General features: G+C 44.7%; 1 long non-coding RNA gene across 1 annotated transcript in view; it reads left to right on the top strand.

Moving 5' to 3' along the window:
* Positions 1 to 11,832, top strand: part of LOC140214046 (uncharacterized) — a 40,557-nt gene that overhangs the window by 1,799 nt on the left and 26,926 nt on the right. Inside the window, exon 2 of the long non-coding RNA XR_011890963.1 lies at positions 2,692 to 2,865. This is a non-coding gene — a long non-coding RNA (uncharacterized lncRNA). The remainder of the gene's footprint in view (positions 1 to 2,691; positions 2,866 to 11,832) is intronic.

Below are 11,832 nucleotides of genomic sequence, written 5' to 3'. Positions count from 1 at the left end.
AAAATACCCAGTTTGCTGGTAATACCATGCGACGTATATGTAAGGTTAGCACATCTTATATATGACTATGACCAAACTTGACTATGCCACCTTCTTGGTGGTGATTACATAACTACAGGATTGGGAAGAAAACAGTACAGTGACGAGGACAGTGAGATACAGGAACGACGACAATGACGTCCACGCGACAGTAACACGTAAACGATGACACCGACATGCTAAATATGACAGTATAAGGACGACTATACGATCGTGACTATGATGGTGCTGGCATGACCACTTAAGTGCTGTTGCAGGAGAAAAATTGTGCACGTACCATCGACGATAATTGCGAAATAACCGAACGAGCGAAAGGGCAAACTAGTTTACGAAAGAAGGACTGATCCAACCATTGAATGAACGAACAATTGAAGTCGAGAACTATCGAACCACTGAACGAGCGAACGAACGAACCAAAGAAATAATTTAGCAAGAATGAACGGAACGAACGAACGAAGGTTTCCTTGCCGAGCTGAACCACCGACCCTTGCCCATCGACCAACCAGAAAAACGGGCGAAAGAGAAAAAATAAGCTATTTGCTCAGAAGCTTGCAACCATAAACATTGTAGAGCGTCCGCTGCTCCTTAAGCATCGTCATCAATGGCGACGCACCTGCAGTACATGTTTACAGTTTTAACATTTTCCTGATGCAACACTTAGGCAGTCATACCACCAATCACACATTCATCATCACGTCGTAACGTCAACATCGTTCTCTCGTGATCTTGTTGTCCTTAGAATGTCGCTGTCTTCGATTATTATTTGTATAACTACAGGTTAACATGCAATAAAATAAACTAAAGTTTGACGGGACAATAAAAGTGAAAGCGAAGTAAGCGACAACTCGGAACAGAAGGGAAGAAAAAAGCAAATAGATGTTGCGGACAAAAAAAAAAAAGAAACTTTCGAAGATCATCAAAAAAAAAAAAGAACACGCTACTGGTAGAAAGTGATGCACACGTCTCACTAATAATGTAACATGAGCAAGGGTAACACGATTGTTCCCGATTTTAACAAGGTGCGTTAAATAACGCTGGAGAAATGCTTCCCCATAACGATAATAATAAATTAATTGTGGGGTTGTACGTGCCAAACCACTTTCTGATTATGAGGCACGCCGTAGTGGGGAGCTCCGGGAACTTCGACCACCTGGGGCTCTTTATCGCGCACCCAAACCTAGGTGCACGGGCCATAATGATAAGATCTCTATTCAAAGCTATTCACGGAAGTAAGCACGTGTGCGTCAAAGCAGAGGGCGCCTGGCCCTGAATGACCGCCAACGCAAAGCTGCCGAAACGCGCTTTCTCGCGAGATTACGCGACACTTTCCATCAGCGCCATCTGACGAGCGTCCTTCAACCTACTGCGTTCCCTAGCTTACAGTTCACTATATATACAGATGCTAATTGAGCTTTTGCTAAAACAATATTTGATTGCAATTTTTGACGTATTTAAATGAGCGATCAAAACTGCAACAATTGGCACATGGGAGCTGCGGCTGACTCTATTCTAATGCCCAATGCCCTAGCGCGGTCTGAGAGGTGCTAGAGGGCATTTTGATGGAAATACAATGATCGCCGGCCTACGAGAATGCGTAATCTGATTTCATGGTTTCCCTTGCGTCTACTAGAGGACATTGTGATGCAGTTCAACCACAGGTATCGTGTTCTAGTTACTTTTGTTCGCGCCTGTACCCCCATGGCTAGAGATACATGTCAACAAGTTGTTTCATTTTTTGGGGGGGAAATTATGTTCGGGAATTGCATGTTTAATTAAACGGCAAGACATTGCTAGTTTATAATATGTTTTAGGAAGCAACTCTGGCCAGGTGGAAAGAGGTGAAAAATTTAGAGAAAAAATACGCCCTGCAATGTGTGTGAGCGAGATGCTCAATATTTCTAACATTTCCTGCGCAGGGTTTGAAATATATACATATATGTTCATACTTACATGTATAAACATATGCATATGTTTATATGACGAGTCGCTCAAGGCGAACTAACATTGACTAACAAATTAACCAACAAAATGATATGACATTTACTACAACATATGAGGCGGTTAGGACAATTATACAACATATTTTACGGCACGAAAGCGAGGCAAGTAGACAAAAGTAATTTCACTGCTGGGATGTTGGAGTGATAAATGTAGCCACTGACGCGGTGCGCACGAAACAGCAAGCCAAGGCGATCGTGTGCTTATAAGTGGAAGTTAATTGCATAGCGTCGCCACATACTTGATGTAAACGACGCAGATGCTTTCACGCTATTTTCCTATTTCACTTGTCAGAAAGCGCACGTCTGCCATTTTCTTCCTTCCCTGTTCTTTTGCTCTGCTTCACTGGATAGGGTCGATTTCACGTAGTTCGCAATTTTTGGTAGTGATAACATTATTTAGTTGGGATTGTGGACTGCACTAGCTAATTTTATTTCTGACTATTCCTTAATATAAAAAAATATTGAAATAAAATTTCATACCACCTTTTTCACACATAATTGCCAAGGCTTACAAGCATTGGTGTACTCGAGTTTATTGTGCGCGAAATCATTTTATAGGCGATTACTTTGGCAGTGCGAAAGGCAATGGAAAAGTTACGACGCAACACTTCACGTCTTCGATGCGCTCACCTTGCTTGGTTGACTCGTGCAGGCGGCCCCCGTGCTGCTTCCCTCGCTTGACCTGGCGATGACGCACGAAAGGCCAGCATCGTCTCGGCCCGACAGATGGGTGCACGGCGCGAACATGTCGATCTCGCACCGTTCGTTTCCGGCACCATTGAAAGAGAAGACAATGGGCATGCATGTGAGACGCATGGTGAATTGGGTGAGTACAAGAAACAAAACCGCTTTCAGCCGTACTCGCACAGATGCCGTGTAATCTCCTCCGAAAGTGATCCCCCGAGATGCGCTTGCCCAAGATGTTACTTCCGAACCACTGGCTGTTCACGCATCGATGATAGTTGTTCACCTACGTAGTCCCATATGCACCAACGCCAGCTGAAACGCAAGGGCAGGGGCCATGATGTTTTTTGGCAAAACATTAACGAGCTGATTTGCCGTAAATGATGGACAGTAAAAGAAAAAGAGGCAAACGCAAGCGAAGCACATGAATATAGCGCCAACTTCCAACATATGCATCGTTGTGTAAAAGGCTAGGATAAATAATGTGTCTCATCAGACGGGAGAAGCAAAGCGAAAGAACCGCAATTGCTGCTTGTGCAGAAGGGCCTAGGCCATTCATTCCGCGATGCCGTAATTCTCCAAGTGACAGCAGAAGCGGTGCCATGCGCTACTAAGGCATCACAAACGCATCCGTCGTGTGTTTTTACCTCATCTCTCCCGTCTGAATTCATGCGCATGTAAATGCAAGATTTCAGTTTCCTTGATCTTTCGGCGATTCAGGTAGGCCTGAAAAATGTACGAGAACACTATATTCCAACTTTTGGCTCAGGTTAATTGCACCTTTGCTTAACGCAGCATGCAGTTTTGCCTACGTCATGTCTGATGACTGATTGCCGACTGCACCTAAGCCCATGCCCCGTAAAGACTCCGGTCCTTGAGATGAGTTCACCAAGAAAGACCAATTCCTTTTTTTAAATATGGGGTCTTACGTGCCAAAACCACTTTCTGATTATGAGGCACGCCGTAGTGGAGGACTCCGGAAATCTCGACCACCTGGGGTTCTTTAACGTGCACCTAAATCTAAGTGCACGAGTGTTTTCGCATTTCGCCCCCATCGAAATGCGGCCGCCGTGGCCGGGATTCGATCCCGTGACCTCGTGCTCAGCAGCCTAACACCATAGCCACTGAGCAATCACGGCGGGTAAAAGATCAATTCTTCGTTATAAGCCTACCCGAATGATGGTTCCGAAATTACGGCATGTATATTCTATCCTGGCATATCACCGTTCTGCAGGATTGACCAAGAATTGGCACACAGCCAGTGGAACATGCCGAATGCCCTGTACCCCTTTCTGCTATTATAAGATGTGTTATTCGTAAGGTATGACCTCTATGGTAAGACCCAGTTGACAACATGTAAGAGTAAGGTTGAATTTTAACTTAAAAAAGGCTAAAGTAACGTTAAGTTGCCTGGACACTGTCCATTCGCGATTGGCAGTCAGCCTCAAGAATCGGTGTGAAAAAACGTATATCAAAGCCAATCAGTCAAAGGCAGCCATGATTAGGTGAAGACCATTTGCAATAAAATAAAATCTGCTGGAACGCATACGGCACGCATTATGAAATTATTACTGGTAGCTTACTAGCATCTTTGAAAGGTGTACAATCATTGTTTTATGCAGGTGCTAGCATAGCTAGCAGAAACCTTGGGATCAACAAAGAAACTTGAGATGAAAAATGTACGACCTCTCTTTCAGGGACAGGAAGACAGCGGAGTGAATTTGAGGGCCGGCCGTTATTCGAGGTGACATTAAGAGGATAAGATGGAGCTGGGCGGCCGTGCAAGGTGTAGGGCAGATAAGCGGTGGTTTATTAGAGTTACACAATTTGTGCCACGGGAAGGGAAGTACTATCGAGCACGGCAGTCATTTAGCTGGTGTGATAAAGACAGGAATCTGGAAGGCATAAGATAAAATCAGCTCACGCAAGGCAAGGGTTATGGGAAGTTGCCTGTAGGTTAGGTGCTGGGAAATTGATGGTGATGGTAATGATTGTTTAATTTTTTTGCATGATGTTAGTCACTTTTTCATTACTCAACTTTTTACGGTCACGTTCGCTGATACACGCAAAAGAGAGAGAGAGAAAATAATGCAGAGAAAGGCAGGGAGGTTAACCAGAGGTAGTTCCGGTTGGCTACCCTGCGCAGGGGGAAGGGTTAAGGGGGATAAAAAGAGAAACAGAGTGGAAGGGGGAGATAGAAAGAAAGGAAGACAAGCACGAACAAAGCGCGTACACTACACAGCGGTAGGGGGCGGCATTCTTAGAGTCTGTCGTGAAGCCCCGTAGACCGCAAGAACCTTAATAGCGCGAGTAAGTCCTTCAACGCGGATGTTCTTTCGCAGCATTGGCCTAAAGCTTTCAGTTCTGAAAGTGGACGAAACAACTAGTGCAACTAAACTAAACTAAACTAAACTAATGCAACAACTAAAGTGGACGCAATGAAGTGCAATAGGTAAGCAGACGTACCAACGCTGTGACTTTGGACACTAAAGAACAAAATTTACCGATAAATGCTCAAGATGGGAGATATCATTTTTCTTTGAAGACGCGGATCACGCGTTACATTACACATTTGTCGGTTGCTTTTTTGTCATGCGCGAGCTCGGCATTAGGTGTGCTATCGCGTAAAGTATATATAGAATCAGAATCAGTTTTTATTTTCCTCAAGAAAAAATGGACCCCAGACAAAAAGCTGCTCATTGAGCAGCTTGACGAGGCCTGGGGTTCTACAGGCAGCGGCAACAGCGGTAAAACAGCAGTGTATCTCGTACACCCCTACACAAAAAAAGAAAAAAAGCAACACGCATTATGCTTGTCCTATTTTGGTTTAGGTTGTCAGAAGATCGCGCTGTGCTTTCGTGCTTCGCTTTTATTAGTTCAATTATGCCCTGTTAGCATATATGTACTATATTACCAACGAGCTCATAAATATCTTTATCGGCAGTTTTATATTTGCCAAGAGGTAAGCACACGCATATTAATATAGATGGAGTCGAGAATTGAGCAAGACAACGTAGTATCCGGAATAGCAAGGTGAGGAGCAGAGGCTAAATGCCTGCGCAGCCCGATAGCTGATCAGTTCGTTAAAAACGATGCTGCCTATTTATAATAAAATAAGGAGAGTTTCATACTCCTTCCTACGGTGTAAGAACAGGTGGTCCGACGGCAGCGCGTCTCACTAACGTTGGGGAGCCGCCTGGTGGCGCGCGCGACTAGGAGGCTGGGAAGTGGGAGACCGGCAATCGACCGTTGATTACCGTCTGACGACAGAAGGAATTAATGATAAGTTGAGAGAAATGGTCATTGATGAGGAAGGGCATAGCAGCGCAGGGAGTGACCATAAACGCATCATTTTGAAAATTGGATATGTAGTTGGGAAAGAGAGCAAGGAGCGCAAAATGGCCAGTCCAAATTTAAGGCTGAATAAATAGCAAATATAGTCACTAGAGTGGAGGAAGAAATTGGCAAATGGCCAAGAGTGGGAATATGGTGATCTTCTAAGTGTATAACGACAGGAATACGGAAAGAGAAACAACATGTTCGTTGGAAAGGAACAAAGAAACCGAAAAGCTGGTGGAACAGGAAGATACGTGTAGCGATTGCCGAACGACGCAAAGCATCTCGAGAGCACAGGCAGGCAAAGAAGGCGCAGTTGCCGCAGGATGAAGTAACCACTAAATGGGGAAATATACCGGGAGAACAAGTCTATGGTTCAAAGACTGGTGCAAGCAAAATTAAAAGGTGAAAGTGAACGTTGGTTGTCAGAATACGTGAGAAAATGAAGGCCGCACCTAGAATATTTTGGAACCACATAAAATTATTAGGCAGGAAGTCAACAACAATACAACATATCCTAGACGAAGATGAAAACAGACTGGAAGGAGAAGCGGCAATAAATTACATCCGAAAAAATAACAGCCGAATCTTTAAAAGGCAATTCCGAGGTTGCATTTGAAGAAAAAAAGAGCATGAAAGAGACCCAGGTGGAAAAGGAGCTGGTGGTGACAAATTTCAACTGGAAGAAAGCCGAAGAGAAAATTCCTAAGCGCACAGACACAGGGCTAGACGAGGTGCCCGTTAGGCTGATTAATGAACTATGACCAAAAAGTAAGGAATCTGTTGGGAAAGCTGTGGAAAAAAAACTTTAATAGATATACGAATACGAGACAGTTGGCGACAAAGTAGAATGAATTTAGTTTTTAAAGGTAAGGGGGATAAAGATAGAATTCACTCGTATAGACCGTTGACCATTACATCGGTAATATACAGGCTAGCAATGTAGGCAATCAAATTAATGTTTCAAGCATGGGCAGAGAACAATGGCATTTTGGGAGAACTTCAGCATGGCTTCAGAATAGGTAGGCGTTTAGATGATAACTTATTTATTCTTACTCAGTGTATTAAGATATCGAAAGTAGAAAGCAGACCGTTATATGTGGCCTTTTTAGACATTACAGGACCTTATGACAACGTAGAGCGCATCATTTCGTGGGATATTCTGGGAAGGGGAAGGTTTAGGTGACGATTGTCTACAGCTTTTGAGAGAGATTTACCTAGAAAATACCGTTTGCGTTGAATGGGAAGGGGTGAGGAGCGAGGAGAAAGTTCATATCAACAAGGGACTGAGGCACGGGTGCCCTTTATCCTCACTGCTGTTTGCGATGTACATGGTGAGGATGGAGAGGGCGCTAGAATGAGGTATTATCGGTTTTAATCTCTCATACAAACAAGCGGGTACAGTAGTAGAGCAGCAGCTTCCAGGTTTATTTTATGCGGACGATATTGTGTTGCTAGCTAACAAGCAAAGTGATTTGAAACGTCTGGCTAATATCTGTGGACAGGAAGGCAGCAATTTAGGTTTGAAATTTACCGTTAGAAAATCAGGTGTTATGGTATTCAATGAAAACAGTGAACGGACAGTGGAGATACAGGGCCAAGAAATACCTCGGGTAACAGAATATAAATACCTCGGCATATGGATAAACGAAGGCAATAAATATATGGAAACACAGGAAAAAACCATAAAAGTAAAGGGGAAGAGGAATGCAGCCATAATGAAGCACAGAGCGCTATGGGGATACAATATTGTACGAGGTGCTCCGAGGTATGTAGAAAGGTGTAACGGTTCCAGGACTTACTTTTGGAAATGCGGTTGTTTGCTTTAAATCAGGGGTACAGTCAGGACTCGATGTGAACCAAAGGTCAGTGGGTCGCCTCGCATTGGGCGCTCACGGGAAGACTACAAATGAAACTGTGCAGGGTGATATGGGCTGGACTAGTTTTGAAGTGAGGGAAGCTCGCAGTAAAATCGAGTATGACGAATGACTGAGGAATATGGAAGAAAGTAAATGGGTTGGGAGATGGTTGAGGTATCTGTACAGGAAAAACAGTGGTTCACAGTGAAGGAAAAGGACTAGGAAGCTTACCAGCAAGTATGCGGCCTGTAGGGTGGGCAACACAGCAACAAAGAACGTCAAGCGGAAAGTCAGAGAGGCCGAAATTATCTTATGGCTGGCGGCAATGGAAAAGAAACCTGCCATGAATAACTACTTAAGGGAAAAAAACGAAATCAGGAAAGAAACAATTTACGATAACTCAAAGGGAAGCTCATTACTTTATGCCTTAGAATGCCTTAGGACACGAACCTATAAAGCGAGATATATGAAGGAAGAAGAAGCATGGTGCTTGCTGCGGTTTGCTAGGGAAACTACGGAGCATGTTTTGTTAGAATGTGAAGACGTCGACCCAGCCGTCGATTTAGGCACCGCTGGCCTCCTTGAAGCCCTTGGGTTCAGCGAGAGCAGCGGAAAAGTAAACATGTTCGCAATAGGCATTAGTAAGAGGCGATTGGAGGATTGGTGAAATAAAAGTAGGGAAACGACAAAAATACGGAGACCTACAAAAGCACAGTTCGCAATAGGGGATCAGAAAATTTGGTTGTGGGAGTTCATAGTGTGTTTTTTTATTGCTTAACCTAGGTAGGGAATTAGGCAGTATAATAGCAAGAGCTTGGTGGCGCAACCCAGCGCCTCCGTGCGTCCGTCCGTCCGTCCATCCATCCTGATTAAGAAGCTGGCGCCGGAGGCTAAGTACCGAGCGCGCGCGTTTCAGCCTGCATTTTTCAGAGTGCGTGCAAGTGTTAACGCTCTCATATTGAGGTAATTATCTTAATTTCCCGAAAGCTTATAGAGCTATTTGACAATGCTGCAAAGCGTGCTGCATTTTTAAATCAAGAAAACATACTTTGCTAAACGCGGTGCTCGCAGTCCGCATTTTTCTTCGAGCAGCTGACAATGTGTACAGACAGTGCGTTGGGGAGTGCCGAGTACGATGTTCTGCGTGCATATAAGCGCTTTCGCGTAATGTAGTTAGCTGTACCATCATTGTTGTGCAGACTGCAACAAAAATTAAATATCGCACTTTTCACATACGTGCTCCGAGAACAGTAGAGTTCATAAAGCACCAATAGAAAGACTGTTTCTTATGAACAATGCTGCGCCTTTCATGCATTTCTAGCGTTCAGTGGGATCAGTGTGTGCATATGCTCCTTAATATAATGTTCATGATAGGAGACGCTGATCGTTTTCTTGTTTTTTTTAGCCAGAATTCACGAGACAGCAGAAAACCAATAGGGAATCAACTTGCAAACTAAGAGAAAGGAATTTCATCGATGTACGATACGCATATACCTGTGGCATTCTTCATCATCCTTGTGTTGGCAGAGCTGAACTGGTTCTGGCCGCCTTCTTTTGGCGCATCACTTGCTAACTCCAGTACCTCGTAATTTACTACATTTTACTCTCTGTTTCTTCCTTTTCGTTTGTGTTTTCTGCCTATTGCTCCTTCTTTCGGAAGTGCTCCGCAAGCGTCAGTTGTCTCGGAACACCGTTATTTGAAAGTTGAGTGTGAAGACGCAGGAAAATTACTCGGCACAGCATCTCTAGTGAGAAGCTCTTCGGGTCGTGCTGGCTAAAACGACTCCACTGTGCACTGCCGTCGATGTTTTTGTCACGCACACTGGGTCTAAGTGCTTCTCGCACACGTAGTCGCCTGGTGGCGGGACTCAGTCTTCACGCTGTATGGCATCGCGCCATGCTTGCAGTCGACTCTTCTCTTTAGGGACACTGAATATCGATATCGTCTTTGCACGAGTCATATCCATTCTCGCAGTTTGCAACGAAACACTTTTTGCCCACAGTGCGGTTTGATCCTTCTCCGCCAGGCAACGTCGCCGCTCAAACGGTAAATCTCTCTTCCCTCTCTTGCGATTCTGCTTATTCGTCCTTTTCCATTATTTACATTATTAAGCGTCCACCGAGGACAAGGATGACTAATTGCTCAACGCTAAATCAAACATTGAAAGAGAGAGAGAGAGAGAGCCTGTCGTCTGCCCGCACCGCTTTTCCGCGACTGTTTCCCGGCTTTGTCAAACGCTGTCTGCTAAAACAAGCAACGCGACCGCAACGTTGGAGACATTATCGTCTGTTACGGCACCTGAGGAACTTCGATGATTATAATAAATAAAATACGCACTACATAAATTCGTTTTTATTTCTTTCAGCGCGTTTGACGTACAGCTATTACTGTTTGCCCTTTCAAATTTCCCGCCTTCTCAGCCTCCTTACGTGTGCTGCCGTGCTGCGGTGCAGACGTGAAACACCACCATCAGTGAGACGCGTTTCTCCCTAGTGGCCCCCGCGTCGTCGGATCTCCTGTTCTTCTTACACCGTGCTCCTCCCCGTGAAATTCTCTTGTCGGATATTTCGGTGCCCTCAAGGCTGTCAGAACGAATTCATAGTTTTCAACTACGTCTTCTGTCATCACACGTCTAGTTAGAGCTCCGTTGTCGGCCTCTATAAATTATAAATTATAATCTATTATCTATAAGTTACAGTAAGGGTGTTACCAGCGCGACAAGAAAACAACCATAAGGGTGTAAACATTTTTGCAGTGCAGCAAAAGGCAATGGAAAGAGTACGAAGCAGGATATGTTTTCGATGCGCTCACCTCTCTGGCCACATTGTCTAGTCTGGCCACATTTGCACTACTGCCTCCCACGACGCACGAAAGGCCAGCATCGTCTTCCGCCCGATATATACGCGCACGACACGGCCACGCCGATCTGGCGCTGTTCATTCTCGGCACCAATGAAAAAAGAGAAGACATCGCACGCATGTGTGAGAGGTACGTTGAAGGAGATGGGAACATGAAACTTCGACCTTCTATTCTGTACGCCATCAGATAGTGAGATTGGCACATATGCAGAAACGCCTTCGGCCGTATATTTGCGCAGATCCGGTATGATCGCCTCCCAAAGTTATCGCCGGAGAAGTTATCGCCGGAGAAGTGATCGCCGGAGAAGTGATCGCCCAAGATGTTGCTTCAGAACAGCTTGCCGTCAAAGCCTCGATGATAGTTATTGACCTACGTAGTCCCCACATACAGCAACACCAGTTCAAACGGTCCGTGGTGTTTTATTGCACGAAGTTAAAAGACTGAGGGGCAGTAAATGATGGACAGAAAAAGAAAAAAAAAAAACAGGCAAATTCAAGTGACGCGCACGCACATGCGCCAACTCCCAGCAAATGAATCATTATTTAAAGTCCGGGATAAGTCAGTCCAAGTCAAACTTTCGCGTCACAGCATCACAGCGTCAAGTCAAAATTTCGAGGACGCTTAAGCTTCGCCTTTAAGAGTGGAACAAGATAGCATTCAAAGATCCCTGACTGCTTTTCGTGCTTCCCGGCAACTGCAGCTTACGTAACCGTAACGTTTACCGGGAAACGCTGGCTGCGAACGCTATGCACGAAGGCGAGCTTTCTGGGAGAAACGCGGCCGCTTGCGTGGGTTGATCTCCTGTTATTGTTTCGCACTTTAATTGTTTCAGCATAAGATAAACTATATGCGCTGTCGGTGTTTCTTTTCATTACATTTGTTTGTGGGCTGCCGTTATCCAAATTCTGAGGAATAACTTTGTAAACAATGAAAGACAAGGTGTGAGCAACCTTGATGGTAGAAGAGTGGTTGAGTATGTATGGTTAGGAAATAGTTTCGAAATTCTTTTTGCCAAAGTGACGGCCGACGTCGGACCTTCTGCAACACGGGGCCC

This window comes from Dermacentor andersoni, chromosome 11, assembly GCF_023375885.2.
Source record: "Dermacentor andersoni chromosome 11, qqDerAnde1_hic_scaffold, whole genome shotgun sequence".
NCBI classification, from domain to species: Eukaryota; Metazoa; Arthropoda; class Arachnida; order Ixodida; family Ixodidae; genus Dermacentor; species Dermacentor andersoni.
Note: the sequence above shows the minus strand (reverse complement) of the source record. Positions and strands in the feature narration are given on the sequence as shown.